Source organism: Lepisosteus platostomus, chromosome 23 (assembly GCF_059453375.1).
Source record: "Lepisosteus platostomus isolate fLepPlt1 chromosome 23, fLepPlt1.hap1, whole genome shotgun sequence".
NCBI classification, from domain to species: Eukaryota; Metazoa; Chordata; class Actinopteri; order Semionotiformes; family Lepisosteidae; genus Lepisosteus; species Lepisosteus platostomus.
In genome coordinates this window covers 2,996,350-3,011,931 of record NC_142633.1, presented here as the reverse complement: position 1 = coordinate 3,011,931, position 15,582 = coordinate 2,996,350, and positions in this window count along the sequence as shown.

The window sequence follows — 15,582 nt, the reverse complement described above, 5'->3', positions numbered from 1 at the left end:
TTCTGAGCCTTGCTGTTACATGGGGATTCAGTTGTCTGAAAAAACGCGTTTATTTCGGGCTGAAAAACACGTTTTGAAACGTGTGCTGTTACTGCCCCATAACTTACATGGGGTTTACCAAACTTGCAGAAACATGTTTATTTCTGCTGAAAAACACGTTTTGACCGTTTCTGCACACTGGGGTTAAGAGCTGAGTGTGTGGGCTGTTCTGTGACTTGCTGTTACAGTGGGATTCTGAAGTCTGAAAAAAACGCGTTTATTTCGGGCTGAAAAACACGTTTTGAAAAGTGTGCTGTTACTGCCCCATAAGTTAAATGGGGGTGACCAAACTTGCAGAAACATGTTTATTTCTGCTAAAAAACACGTTTTGACACTTTCTGCACACTGGGGTTAAGAGCTGAGTGTGTGGGCTCTTCTGAGCCTTGCAGTTACAGTGGGATTCTGAAGACTGAAAAAACGCGTTTATTTCGGGCTGAATAACACGTTTTGAAAAGTGTGCTGTAACTGCCCCATAAGTTAAATGGGGGTGACCAAACTTGCAGAAACATGTTTATTTCTGCTGAAAAACACATTTTGACACTTTCTGCACACTGGGGTTCAGAGCTGAGTGTGTGGGCTCTTCTGAGCCTTGCTGTTACATGGGGATTCAGTTGTCTGAAAAAACGCGTTTATTTCGGGCTGAAAAACACGTTTTGAAAATTTTGCTGTTACTGCCCCATAACTTACATGGGGTTGACCAAACTTGCAGAACCATGTTTATTTCTGCTGAAAAACACGTTTTGGCCCTTTCTGCACACTGGGGTTAAGAGCTGAGTGTGTGGGCTCTTCTGAGCCTTGCAGTTACAGTGGGATTCTGAAGTCTGAAAAAACGCGTTTATTTCGGGCTGAAAAACACGTTTTGAAAAGTGTGCTGTTACTGCCCCATAACTTACATGGGGTTGACCAAACTTGCAGAAACATGTTTATTTCTGCTGAAAAACACGTTCTGACCCTTTCTGCACACTGGGGTTAAGAGCTGAGTGTGTGGGCTCTTCTGAGACTTGCTGTTACATTGGGATTCAGTTGTCTGAAAAATCGCGTTTATTTCGGGCTGAAAAACACGTTTTGAAAAGTGTGCTGTAACTGCCCCATAACTTACATGGGGGTGACCAAACTTGCAGAAACATGTTTATTTATGCTGAAAAACACGTTTTGACACTTTCTGCACACTGGGGTTAAGAGCTGAGTGTGTGGTCTCTTCTGAGCCTTGCAGTTACAGTGGGATTCTGAAGTCAGAAAAAACGCGTTTATTTCGGGCTGAAAAACACGTTTTGAAAAGTGTGCTGTTACTTCCCCATAACTTACATGGGGTTGACCAAACTTGCAGAAACATGTTTATTTCTGCTGAAAAACACGTTTTGACCTTTTCTGCACACTGGGGTTAAGAGCTGAGTGTGTGGGCTCTTCTGAGACTTGCTGTTACATGGGGATTCAGTTGTCTGAAAAATCGCGTTTATTTCGGGCTGAAAAAGACGTTTTGAAACATGTGCTGTTACTGCCCCATAACTTACATAGGGTTGACCAAACTTGCAGAAACATGTTTATTTCTACTGAAAAACACGTTTTGACACTTTCTGCACACTGGGGTTAAGAGCTGAGTGTGTGGGCTCTTCTGAGCCTTGCTGTTACATGGGGATTCAGTTGTCTGAAAAAACGCGTTTATTTCGGGCTGAAAAACACGTTTTGAAACGTGTGCTGTTACTGCCCCATAACTTACATGGGGTTTACCAAACTTGCAGAAACATGTTTATTTCTGCTGAAAAACACGTTTTGACCGTTTCTGCACACTGGGGTTAAGAGCTGAGTGTGTGGGCTGTTCTGTGACTTGCTGTTACAGTGGGATTCTGAAGTCTGAAAAAACGCGTTTATTTCGGGCTGAAAAACACGTTTTGAAAAGTGTGCTGTTACTGCCCCATAAGTTAAATGGGGGTGACCAAACTTGCAGAAACATGTTTATTTCTGCTGAAAAACACGTTTTGACACTTTCTGCACACTGGGGTTAAGAGCTGAGTGTGTGGGCTGTTCTGTGACTTGCTGTTACAGTGGGATTCTGAAGTCTGAAAAAACACGTTTATTTCGGGCTGAAAAACACGTTTTGAAAAGTGTGCTGTAACTGCCCCATAAGTTAAATTGGGGTGACCAAACTTGCAGAAACATGTTTATTTCTGCTGAAAAACACGTTTTGACACTTTCTGCACACTGGGGTTAAGAGCTGAGTGTGTGGGCTCTTCTGAGCCTTGCAGTTACATTGGGATTCTGAAGTCTGAAAAAACACGTTTATTTCGGGCTGAAAAACACGTTTTGAAAAGTGTGCTGTAACTGCCCCATAAGTTAAATTGGGGTGACCAAACTTGCAGAAACATGTTTATTTCTACTGAAAAACACATTTTGACAACTTCTGCACAATGGGGTTAAGAGCTGAGTGTGTGGGCTCTTCTGAGCCTTGCTGTTACATGGGGATTCAAGTGTCTGAAAAAACGCGTTTATTTCGGGCTGAAAAACACGTTTTGAAACGTGTGCTGTTACTGCCCCATAACTTACATGGGGTTGACCAAACTTGCAGAAACATGTTTATTTCTACTGAAAAACACGTTTTGACACTTTCTGCACACTGGGGTTCAGAGCTGAGTGTGTGGGCTCTTCTGAGCCTTGCTGTTACATGGGGATTCAGTTGTCTGAAAAAACGCGTTTATTTCGGGCTGAAAAACACGTTTTGAAAAGTGTGCCGCTACTGCCCCATAACTTACATGGAGTTGACCAAACTTGCAGAAACATGTTTATTTCTGCTGAAAAACACGTTTTGACCCTTTCTGCACACTGGGGTTAAGAGCTGAGTGTGTGGGCTCTTCTGAGTTTTGCTGTTACATGGAGATTCAGTTGTCTGAAAAAACGCGTTTATTTCGGGCTGAAAAACACGTTTTGAAAAGTGTGCTGTTACTGCCCCATAACTTACATGGGGTTGACCAAACTTGCAGAAACATGTTTATTTCTGCTGAAAAACACGTTGTGACCCTTTCTGCACACTGGGGTTAACAGCTGAACGTGTGGGCTCTTCTGAGCCTTGCTGTTACATGTGGATTCAGTTGTCTGAAAAAACGCGTTTATTTCGGGCTGAAAAACACGTTTTGAAAATTTTGCTGTTACTGCCCCATAACTTACATGGGGTTGACCAAACTTGCAGAAACATGTTTATTTCTGCTGAAAAACACGTTCTGACCCTTTCTGCACACTGGGGTTAAGAGCTGAGTGTGTGGGCTCTTCTGAGACTTGCTGTTACATTGGAATTCAGTTGTCTGAAAAATCGGGTTTATTTCGGGCTGAAAAACACGTTTTGAAAAGTGTGCCGTTACTGCCCCATAACTTACATGGGGTTGACCAAACTTGCAGAAACATGTTTATTTGTGTAGAAAAACACGTTTTGACACTTTCTGCACACTGGGGTTAAGAGCTGAGTGTGTGGGCTCTTCTGAGACTTGCTGTTACATGGGGATTCAGTTGTCTGAAAAATCGCGTTTATTTCGGGCTGAAAAACACGTTTTGAAACATGTGCTGTTACTGCCCCATAACTTACATGGGGTTGACCAAACTTGCAGAAACATGTTTATTTCTACTGAAAAACACGTTTTGACACTTTCTGCACACTGGGGTTCAGAGCTGAGTGTGTGGGCTCTTCTGAGCCTTGCTGTTACATGGGGATTCAGTTGTCTGAAAAAACGCGTTTATTTCGGGCTGAAAAACACGTTTTGAAAATTGTGCTGTTACTGCCCCATAACTTACATGGGGTTGACCAAACTTGCAGAAACATGTTTATTTCTGCTGAAAAACACGTTTTGACCGTTTCTGCACACTGGGGTTAAGAGCTGAGTGTGTGGGCTGTTCTGTGACTTGCTGTTACAGTGGGATTCTGAAGTCTGAAAAAAACGCGTTTATTTCGGGCTGAAAAACACGTTTTGAAAAGTGTGCTGTTACTGCCCCATAAGTTAAATGGGGGTGACCAAACTTGCAGAAACATGTTTATTTCTGCTAAAAAACACGTTTTGACACTTTCTGCACACTGGGGTTAAGAGCTGAGTGTGTGGGCTCTTCTGAGCCTTGCAGTTACAGTGGGATTCTGAAGACTGAAAAAACGCGTTTATTTCGGGCTGAATAACACGTTTTGAAAAGTGTGCTGTAACTGCCCCATAAGTTAAATGGGGGTGACCAAACTTGCAGAAACATGTTTATTTCTGCTGAAAAACACATTTTGACACTTTCTGCACACTGGGGTTCAGAGCTGAGTGTGTGGGCTCTTCTGAGCCTTGCTGTTACATGGGGATTCAGTTGTCTGAAAAAACGCGTTTATTTCGGGCTGAAAAACACGTTTTGAAAATTTTGCTGTTACTGCCCCATAACTTACATGGGGTTGACCAAACTTGCAGAACCATGTTTATTTCTGCTGAAAAACACGTTTTGACCCTTTCTGCACACTGGGGTTAAGAGCTGAGTGTGTGGGCTCTTCTGAGCCTTGCAGTTACAGTGGGATTCTGAAGTCTGAAAAAACGCGTTTATTTCGGGCTGAAAAACACGTTTTGAAAAGTGTGCTGTTACTGCCCCATAACTTACATGGGGTTGACCAAACTTGCAGAAACATGTTTATTTCTGCTGAAAAACACGTTCTGACCCTTTCTGCACACTGGGGTTAAGAGCTGAGTGTGTGGTCTCTTCTGAGCCTTGCAGTTACAGTGGGATTCTGAAGTCAGAAAAAACGCGTTTATTTCGGGCTGAAAAACACGTTTTGAAAAGTGTGCTGTTACTTCCCCATAACTTACATGGGGTTGACCAAACTTGTAGAAACATGTTTATTTCTGCTGAAAAACACGTTTTGACCTTTTCTGCACACTGGGGTTAAGAGCTGAGTGTGTGGGCTCTTCTGAGACTTGCTGTTACATGGGGATTCAGTTGTCTGAAAAATCGCGTTTATTTCGGGCTGAAAAAGACGTTTTGAAACATGTGCTGTTACTGCCCCATAACTTACATAGGGTTGACCAAACTTGCAGAAACATGTTTATTTCTACTGAAAAACACGTTTTGACACTTTCTGCACACTGGGGTTCAGAGCTGAGTGTGTGGGCTCTTCTGAGCCTTGCTGTTACATGGGGATTCAGTTGTCTGAAAAAACGCGTTTATTTCGGGCTGAAAAACACGTTTTGAAACGTGTGCTGTTACTGCCCCATAACTTACATGGGGTTTACCAAACTTGCAGAAACATGTTTATTTCTGCTGAAAAACACGTTTTGACCGTTTCTGCACACTGGGGTTAAGAGCTGAGTGTGTGGGCTGTTCTGTGACTTGCTGTTACAGTGGGATTCTGAAGTCTGAAAAAACGCGTTTATTTCGGGCTGAAAAACACGTTTTGAAAAGTGTGCTGTTACTGCCCCATAAGTTAAATGGGGGTGACCAAACTTGCAGAAACATGTTTATTTCTGCTGAAAAACACGTTTTGACACTTTCTGCACACTGGGGTTAAGAGCTGAGTGTGTGGGCTGTTCTGTGACTTGCTGTTACAGTGGGATTCTGAAGTCTGAAAAAACACGTTTATTTCGGGCTGAAAAACACGTTTTGAAAAGTGTGCTGTAACTGCCCCATAAGTTAAATTGGGGTGACCAAACTTGCAGAAACATGTTTATTTCTGCTGAAAAACACGTTTTGACACTTTCTGCACACTGGGGTTAAGAGCTGAGTGTGTGGGCTCTTCTGAGCCTTGCAGTTACATTGGGATTCTGAAGTCTGAAAAAACACGTTTATTTCGGGCTGAAAAACACGTTTTGAAAAGTGTGCTGTAACTGCCCCATAAGTTAAATTGGGGTGACCAAACTTGCAGAAACATGTTTATTTCTACTGAAAAACACATTTTGACAACTTCTGCACAATGGGGTTAAGAGCTGAGTGTGTGGGCTCTTCTGAGCCTTGCTGTTACATGGGGATTCAAGTGTCTGAAAAAACGCGTTTATTTCGGGCTGAAAAACACGTTTTGAAACGTGTGCTGTTACTGCCCCATAACTTACATGGGGTTGACCAAACTTGCAGAAACATGTTTATTTCTACTGAAAAACACGTTTTGACACTTTCTGCACACTGGGGTTCAGAGCTGAGTGTGTGGGCTCTTCTGAGCCTTGCTGTTACATGGGGATTCAGTTGTCTGAAAAAACGCGTTTATTTCGGGCTGAAAAACACGTTTTGAAAAGTGTGCCGCTACTGCCCCATAACTTACATGGAGTTGACCAAACTTGCAGAAACATGTTTATTTCTGCTGAAAAACACGTTTTGACCCTTTCTGCACACTGGGGTTAAGAGCTGAGTGTGTGGGCTCTTCTGAGTTTTGCTGTTACATGGAGATTCAGTTGTCTGAAAAAACGCGTTTATTTCGGGCTGAAAAACACGTTTTGAAAAGTGTGCTGTTACTGCCCCATAACTTACATGGGGTTGACCAAACTTGCAGAAACATGTTTATTTCTGCTGAAAAACACGTTGTGACCCTTTCTGCACACTGGGGTTAACAGCTGAACGTGTGGGCTCTTCTGAGCCTTGCTGTTACATGTGGATTCAGTTGTCTGAAAAAACGCGTTTATTTCGGGCTGAAAAACACGTTTTGAAAATTTTGCTGTTACTGCCCCATAACTTACATGGGGTTGACCAAACTTGCAGAAACATGTTTATTTCTGCTGAAAAACACGTTCTGACCCTTTCTGCACACTGGGGTTAAGAGCTGAGTGTGTGGGCTCTTCTGAGACTTGCTGTTACATTGGAATTCAGTTGTCTGAAAAATCGGGTTTATTTCGGGCTGAAAAACACGTTTTGAAAAGTGTGCCGTTACTGCCCCATAACTTACATGGGGTTGACCAAACTTGCAGAAACATGTTTATTTGTGTAGAAAAACACGTTTTGACACTTTCTGCACACTGGGGTTAAGAGCTGAGTGTGTGGGCTCTTCTGAGACTTGCTGTTACATGGGGATTCAGTTGTCTGAAAAATCGCGTTTATTTCGGGCTGAAAAACACGTTTTGAAACATGTGCTGTTACTGCCCCATAACTTACATGGGGTTGACCAAACTTGCAGAAACATGTTTATTTCTACTGAAAAACACGTTTTGACACTTTCTGCACACTGGGGTTCAGAGCTGAGTGTGTGGGCTCTTCTGAGCCTTGCTGTTACATGGGGATTCAGTTGTCTGAAAAAACGCGTTTATTTCGGGCTGAAAAACACGTTTTGAAAATTGTGCTGTTACTGCCCCATAACTTACATGGGGTTGACCAAACTTGCAGAAACATGTTTATTTCTGCTGAAAAACACGTTTTGACCGTTTCTGCACACTGGGGTTAAGAGCTGAGTGTGTGGGCTGTTCTGTGACTTGCTGTTACAGTGGGATTCTGAAGTCTGAAAAAAACGCGTTTATTTCGGGCTGAAAAACACGTTTTGAAAAGTGTGCTGTTACTGCCCCATAAGTTAAATGGGGGTGACCAAACTTGCAGAAACATGTTTATTTCTGCTAAAAAACACGTTTTGACACTTTCTGCACACTGGGGTTAAGAGCTGAGTGTGTGGGCTCTTCTGAGCCTTGCAGTTACAGTGGGATTCTGAAGACTGAAAAAACGCGTTTATTTCGGGCTGAATAACACGTTTTGAAAAGTGTGCTGTAACTGCCCCATAAGTTAAATGGGGGTGACCAAACTTGCAGAAACATGTTTATTTCTGCTGAAAAACACATTTTGACACTTTCTGCACACTGGGGTTCAGAGCTGAGTGTGTGGGCTCTTCTGAGCCTTGCTGTTACATGGGGATTCAGTTGTCTGAAAAAACGCGTTTATTTCGGGCTGAAAAACACGTTTTGAAAATTTTGCTGTTACTGCCCCATAACTTACATGGGGTTGACCAAACTTGCAGAACCATGTTTATTTCTGCTGAAAAACACGTTTTGACCCTTTCTGCACACTGGGGTTAAGAGCTGAGTGTGTGGGCTCTTCTGAGCCTTGCAGTTACAGTGGGATTCTGAAGTCTGAAAAAACGCGTTTATTTCGGGCTGAAAAACACGTTTTGAAAAGTGTGCTGTTACTGCCCCATAACTTACATGGGGTTGACCAAACTTGCAGAAACATGTTTATTTCTGCTGAAAAACACGTTCTGACCCTTTCTGCACACTGGGGTTAAGAGCTGAGTGTGTGGGCTCTTCTGAGACTTGCTGTTACATTGGGATTCAGTTGTCTGAAAAATCGCGTTTATTTCGGGCTGAAAAACACGTTTTGAAAAGTGTGCTGTAACTGCCCCATAACTTACATGGGGGTGACCAAACTTGCAGAAACATGTTTATTTATGCTGAAAAACACGTTTTGACACTTTCTGCACACTGGGGTTAAGAGCTGAGTGTGTGGTCTCTTCTGAGCCTTGCAGTTACAGTGGGATTCTGAAGTCAGAAAAAACGCGTTTATTTCGGGCTGAAAAACACGTTTTGAAAAGTGTGCTGTTACTTCCCCATAACTTACATGGGGTTGACCAAACTTGTAGAAACATGTTTATTTCTGCTGAAAAACACGTTTTGACCTTTTCTGCACACTGGGGTTAAGAGCTGAGTGTGTGGGCTCTTCTGAGACTTGCTGTTACATGGGGATTCAGTTGTCTGAAAAATCGCGTTTATTTCGGGCTGAAAAAGACGTTTTGAAACATGTGCTGTTACTGCCCCATAACTTACATAGGGTTGACCAAACTTGCAGAAACATGTTTATTTCTACTGAAAAACACGTTTTGACACTTTCTGCACACTGGGGTTCAGAGCTGAGTGTGTGGGCTCTTCTGAGCCTTGCTGTTACATGGGGATTCAGTTGTCTGAAAAAACGCGTTTATTTCGGGCTGAAAAACACGTTTTGAAACGTGTGCTGTTACTGCCCCATAACTTACATGGGGTTTACCAAACTTGCAGAAACATGTTTATTTCTGCTGAAAAACACGTTTTGACCGTTTCTGCACACTGGGGTTAAGAGCTGAGTGTGTGGGCTGTTCTGTGACTTGCTGTTACAGTGGGATTCTGAAGTCTGAAAAAACGCGTTTATTTCGGGCTGAAAAACACGTTTTGAAAAGTGTGCTGTTACTGCCCCATAAGTTAAATGGGGGTGACCAAACTTGCAGAAACATGTTTATTTCTGCTGAAAAACACGTTTTGACACTTTCTGCACACTGGGGTTAAGAGCTGAGTGTGTGGGCTGTTCTGTGACTTGCTGTTACAGTGGGATTCTGAAGTCTGAAAAAACACGTTTATTTCGGGCTGAAAAACACGTTTTGAAAAGTGTGCTGTAACTGCCCCATAAGTTAAATTGGGGTGACCAAACTTGCAGAAACATGTTTATTTCTGCTGAAAAACACGTTTTGACACTTTCTGCACACTGGGGTTAAGAGCTGAGTGTGTGGGCTCTTCTGAGCCTTGCAGTTACATTGGGATTCTGAAGTCTGAAAAAACACGTTTATTTCGGGCTGAAAAACACGTTTTGAAAAGTGTGCTGTAACTGCCCCATAAGTTAAATTGGGGTGACCAAACTTGCAGAAACATGTTTATTTCTACTGAAAAACACATTTTGACAACTTCTGCACAATGGGGTTAAGAGCTGAGTGTGTGGGCTCTTCTGAGCCTTGCTGTTACATGGGGATTCAAGTGTCTGAAAAAACGCGTTTATTTCGGGCTGAAAAACACGTTTTGAAACGTGTGCTGTTACTGCCCCATAACTTACATGGGGTTGACCAAACTTGCAGAAACATGTTTATTTCTACTGAAAAACACGTTTTGACACTTTCTGCACACTGGGGTTCAGAGCTGAGTGTGTGGGCTCTTCTGAGCCTTGCTGTTACATGGGGATTCAGTTGTCTGAAAAAACGCGTTTATTTCGGGCTGAAAAACACGTTTTGAAAAGTGTGCCGCTACTGCCCCATAACTTACATGGAGTTGACCAAACTTGCAGAAACATGTTTATTTCTGCTGAAAAACACGTTTTGACCCTTTCTGCACACTGGGGTTAAGAGCTGAGTGTGTGGGCTCTTCTGAGTTTTGCTGTTACATGGAGATTCAGTTGTCTGAAAAAACGCGTTTATTTCGGGCTGAAAAACACGTTTTGAAAAGTGTGCTGTTACTGCCCCATAACTTACATGGGGTTGACCAAACTTGCAGAAACATGTTTATTTCTGCTGAAAAACACGTTGTGACCCTTTCTGCACACTGGGGTTAACAGCTGAACGTGTGGGCTCTTCTGAGCCTTGCTGTTACATGTGGATTCAGTTGTCTGAAAAAACGCGTTTATTTCGGGCTGAAAAACACGTTTTGAAAATTTTGCTGTTACTGCCCCATAACTTACATGGGGTTGACCAAACTTGCAGAAACATGTTTATTTCTGCTGAAAAACACGTTCTGACCCTTTCTGCACACTGGGGTTAAGAGCTGAGTGTGTGGGCTCTTCTGAGACTTGCTGTTACATTGGAATTCAGTTGTCTGAAAAATCGCGTTTATTTCGGGCTGAAAAACACGTTTTGAAAAGTGTGCCGTTACTGCCCCATAACTTACATGGGGTTGACCAAACTTGCAGAAACATGTTTATTTGTGTAGAAAAACACGTTTTGACACTTTCTGCACACTGGGGTTAAGAGCTGAGTGTGTGGGCTCTTCTGAGACTTGCTGTTACATGGGGATTCAGTTGTCTGAAAAATCGCGTTTATTTCGGGCTGAAAAACACGTTTTGAAACATGTGCTGTTACTGCCCCATAACTTACATGGGGTTGACCAAACTTGCAGAAACATGTTTATTTCTACTGAAAAACACGTTTTGACACTTTCTGCACACTGGGGTTCAGAGCTGAGTGTGTGGGCTCTTCTGAGCCTTGCTGTTACATGGGGATTCAGTTGTCTGAAAAAACGCGTTTATTTCGGGCTGAAAAACACGTTTTGAAAAGTGTGCCGCTACTGCCCCATAACTTACATGGAGTTGACCAAACTTGCAGAAACATGTTTATTTCTGCTGAAAAACACGTTTTGACCCTTTCTGCACACTGGGGTTAACAGCTGAACGTGTGGGCTCTTCTGAGCCTTGCTGTTACATGGGGATTCAGTTGTCTGAAAAAACGCGTTTATTTCGGGCTGAAAAAGACGTTTTGAAAATTGTGCTGTTACTGCCCCATAACTTACATGGGGTTGACCAAACTTGCAGAAACATGTTTATTTCTGCTGAAAAACACGTTTTGACCGTTTCTGCACACTGGGGTTAAGAGCTGAGTGTGTGGGCTGTTCTGTGACTTGCTGTTACAGTGGGATTCAGTTGTCTGAAAAAACGCGTTTATTTCGGGCTGAAAAACACGTTTTGAAAAGTGTGCCGCTACTGCCCCATAACTTACATGGAGTTGACCAAACTTGCAGAAACATGTTTATTTCTGCTGAAAAACACGTTTTGACCCTTTCTGCAAACTGGGGTTAAGAGCTGAGTGTGTGGGCTCTTCTGAGCCTTGCTGTTACATGGAGATTCAGTTGTCTGAAAAAACGCGTTTATTTCGGGCTGAAAAACACGTTTTGAAAAGTGTGCTGTTACTGCCCCATAACTTACATGGGGTTGACCAAACTTGCAGAAACATGTTTATTTCTGCTGAAAAACACGTTGTGACCCTTTCTGCACACTGGGGTTAACAGCTGAACGTTTGGGCTCTTCTGAGCCTTGCTGTTACATGGGGATTCAGTTGTCTGAAAAATCGCGTTTATTTCGGGCTGAAAAACACGTTTTGAAAAGTGTGCCGTTACTGCCCCATAACTTACATGGGGTTGACCAAACTTGCAGAAACATGTTTATTTGTGTAGAAAAACACGTTTTGACACTTTCTGCACACTGGGGTTAAGAGCTGAGTGTGTGGGCTCTTCTGAGACTTGCTGTTACATGGGGATTCAGTTGTCTGAAAAATCGCGTTTATTTCGGGCTGAAAAACACGTTTTGAAACATGTGCTGTTACTGCCCCATAACTTACATGGGGTTGACCAAACTTGCAGAAACATGTTTATTTCTACTGAAAAACACGTTTTGACACTTTCTGCACACTGGGGTTCAGAGCTGAGTGTGTGGGCTCTTCTGAGCCTTGCTGTTACATGGGGATTCAGTTGTCTGAAAAAACGCGTTTATTTCGGGCTGAAAAACACGTTTTGAAAAGTGTGCCGCTACTGCCCCATAACTTACATGGAGTTGACCAAACTTGCAGAAACATGTTTATTTCTGCTGAAAAACACGTTTTGACCCTTTCTGCACACTGGGGTTAACAGCTGAACGTGTGGGCTCTTCTGAGCCTTGCTGTTACATGGGGATTCAGTTGTCTGAAAAAACGCGTTTATTTCGGGCTGAAAAAGACGTTTTGAAAATTGTGCTGTTACTGCCCCATAACTTACATGGGGTTGACCAAACTTGCAGAAACATGTTTATTTCTGCTGAAAAACACGTTTTGACCGTTTCTGCACACTGGGGTTAAGAGCTGAGTGTGTGGGCTGTTCTGTGACTTGCTGTTACAGTGGGATTCTGAAGTCTGAAAAAACGCGTTTATTTCGGGCTGAAAAACACGTTTTGAAAAGTGTGCTGTTACTGCCCCATAAGTTAAATGGGGGTGACCAAACTTGCAGAAACATGTTTATTACTGCTGAAAAACACGTTTTAACACTTTCTGCACACTGGGGTTAAGAGCTGAGTGTGTGGGCTCTTCTGAGCCTTGCAGTTACAGTGGGATTCTGAAGACTGAAAAAACGCGTTTATTTCGGGCTGAATAACACGTTTTGAAAAGTGTGCTGTAACTGCCCCATAAGTTAAATGGGGGTGACCAAACTTGCAGAAACATGTTTATTTCTGCTGAAAAACACATTTTGACAACTTCTGCACACTGGGGTTAAGAGCTGAGTGTGTGGGCTGTTCTGTGACTTGCTGTTACAGTGGGATTCTGAAGTCTGAAAAAACACGTTTATTTCGGGCTGAAAAACACGTTTTGAAAAGTGTGCTGTAACTGCCCCATAAGTTAAATTGGGGTGACCAAACTTGCAGAAACATGTTTATTTCTGCTGAAAAACACGTTTTGACACTTTCTGCACACTGGGGTTAAGAGCTGAGTGTGTGGGCTCTTCTGAGCCTTGCAGTTACATTGGGATTCTGAAGTCTGAAAAAACACGTTTATTTCGGGCTGAAAAACACGTTTTGAAAAGTGTGCTGTAACTGCCCCATAAGTTAAATTGGGGTGACCAAACTTGCAGAAACATGTTTATTTCTACTGAAAAACACATTTTGACAACTTCTGCACAATGGGGTTAAGAGCTGAGTGTGTGGGCTCTTCTGAGCCTTGCTGTTACATGGGGATTCAAGTGTCTGAAAAAACGCGTTTATTTCGGGCTGAAAAACACGTTTTGAAACGTGTGCTGTTACTGCCCCATAACTTACATGGGGTTGACCAAACTTGCAGAAACATGTTTATTTCTACTGAAAAACACGTTTTGACACTTTCTGCACACTGGGGTTCAGAGCTGAGTGTGTGGGCTCTTCTGAGCCTTGCTGTTACATGGGGATTCAGTTGTCTGAAAAAACGCGTTTATTTCGGGCTGAAAAACACGTTTTGAAAAGTGTGCCGCTACTGCCCCATAACTTACATGGAGTTGACCAAACTTGCAGAAACATGTTTATTTCTGCTGAAAAACACGTTTTGACCCTTTCTGCACACTGGGGTTAAGAGCTGAGTGTGTGGGCTCTTCTGAGTTTTGCTGTTACATGGAGATTCAGTTGTCTGAAAAAACGCGTTTATTTCGGGCTGAAAAACACGTTTTGAAAAGTGTGCTGTTACTGCCCCATAACTTACATGGGGTTGACCAAACTTGCAGAAACATGTTTATTTCTGCTGAAAAACACGTTGTGACCCTTTCTGCACACTGGGGTTAACAGCTGAACGTGTGGGCTCTTCTGAGCCTTGCTGTTACATGTGGATTCAGTTGTCTGAAAAAACGCGTTTATTTCGGGCTGAAAAACACGTTTTGAAAATTTTGCTGTTACTGCCCCATAACTTACATGGGGTTGACCAAACTTGCAGAAACATGTTTATTTCTGCTGAAAAACACGTTCTGACCCTTTCTGCACACTGGGGTTAAGAGCTGAGTGTGTGGGCTCTTCTGAGACTTGCTGTTACATTGGAATTCAGTTGTCTGAAAAATCGCGTTTATTTCGGGCTGAAAAACACGTTTTGAAAAGTGTGCCGTTACTGCCCCATAACTTACATGGGGTTGACCAAACTTGCAGAAACATGTTTATTTGTGTAGAAAAACACGTTTTGACACTTTCTGCACACTGGGGTTAAGAGCTGAGTGTGTGGGCTCTTCTGAGACTTGCTGTTACATGGGGATTCAGTTGTCTGAAAAATCGCGTTTATTTCGGGCTGAAAAACACGTTTTGAAACATGTGCTGTTACTGCCCCATAACTTACATGGGGTTGACCAAACTTGCAGAAACATGTTTATTTCTACTGAAAAACACGTTTTGACACTTTCTGCACACTGGGGTTCAGAGCTGAGTGTGTGGGCTCTTCTGAGCCTTGCTGTTACATGGGGATTCAGTTGTCTGAAAAAACGCGTTTATTTCGGGCTGAAAAACACGTTTTGAAAAGTGTGCCGCTACTGCCCCATAACTTACATGGAGTTGACCAAACTTGCAGAAACATGTTTATTTCTGCTGAAAAACACGTTTTGACCCTTTCTGCACACTGGGGTTAACAGCTGAACGTGTGGGCTCTTCTGAGCCTTGCTGTTACATGGGGATTCAGTTGTCTGAAAAAACGCGTTTATTTCGGGCTGAAAAAGACGTTTTGAAAATTGTGCTGTTACTGCCCCATAACTTACATGGGGTTGACCAAACTTGCAGAAACATGTTTATTTCTGCTGAAAAACACGTTTTGACCGTTTCTGCACACTGGGGTTAAGAGCTGAGTGTGTGGGCTGTTCTGTGACTTGCTGTTACAGTGGGATTCAGTTGTCTGAAAAAACGCGTTTATTTCGGGCTGAAAAACACGTTTTGAAAAGTGTGCCGCTACTGCCCCATAACTTACATGGAGTTGACCAAACTTGCAGAAACATGTTTATTTCTGCTGAAAAACACGTTTTGACCCTTTCTGCAAACTGGGGTTAAGAGCTGAGTGTGTGGGCTCTTCTGAGCCTTGCTGTTACATGGAGATTCAGTTGTCTGAAAAAACGCGTTTATTTCGGGCTGAAAAACACGTTTTGAAAAGTGTGCTGTTACTGCCCCATAACTTACATGGGGTTGACCAAACTTGCAGAAACATGTTTATTTCTGCTGAAAAACACGTTGTGACCCTTTCTGCACACTGGGGTTAACAGCTGAACGTTTGGGCTCTTCTGAGCCTTGCTGTTACATGGGGATTCAGTTGTCTGAAAAAACGCGTTTATTTCGGGCTGAAAAACACGTTTTGAAAATTGTGCTGTTACTGCCCCATAACTTACATGGGGTTGACCAAACTTGCAG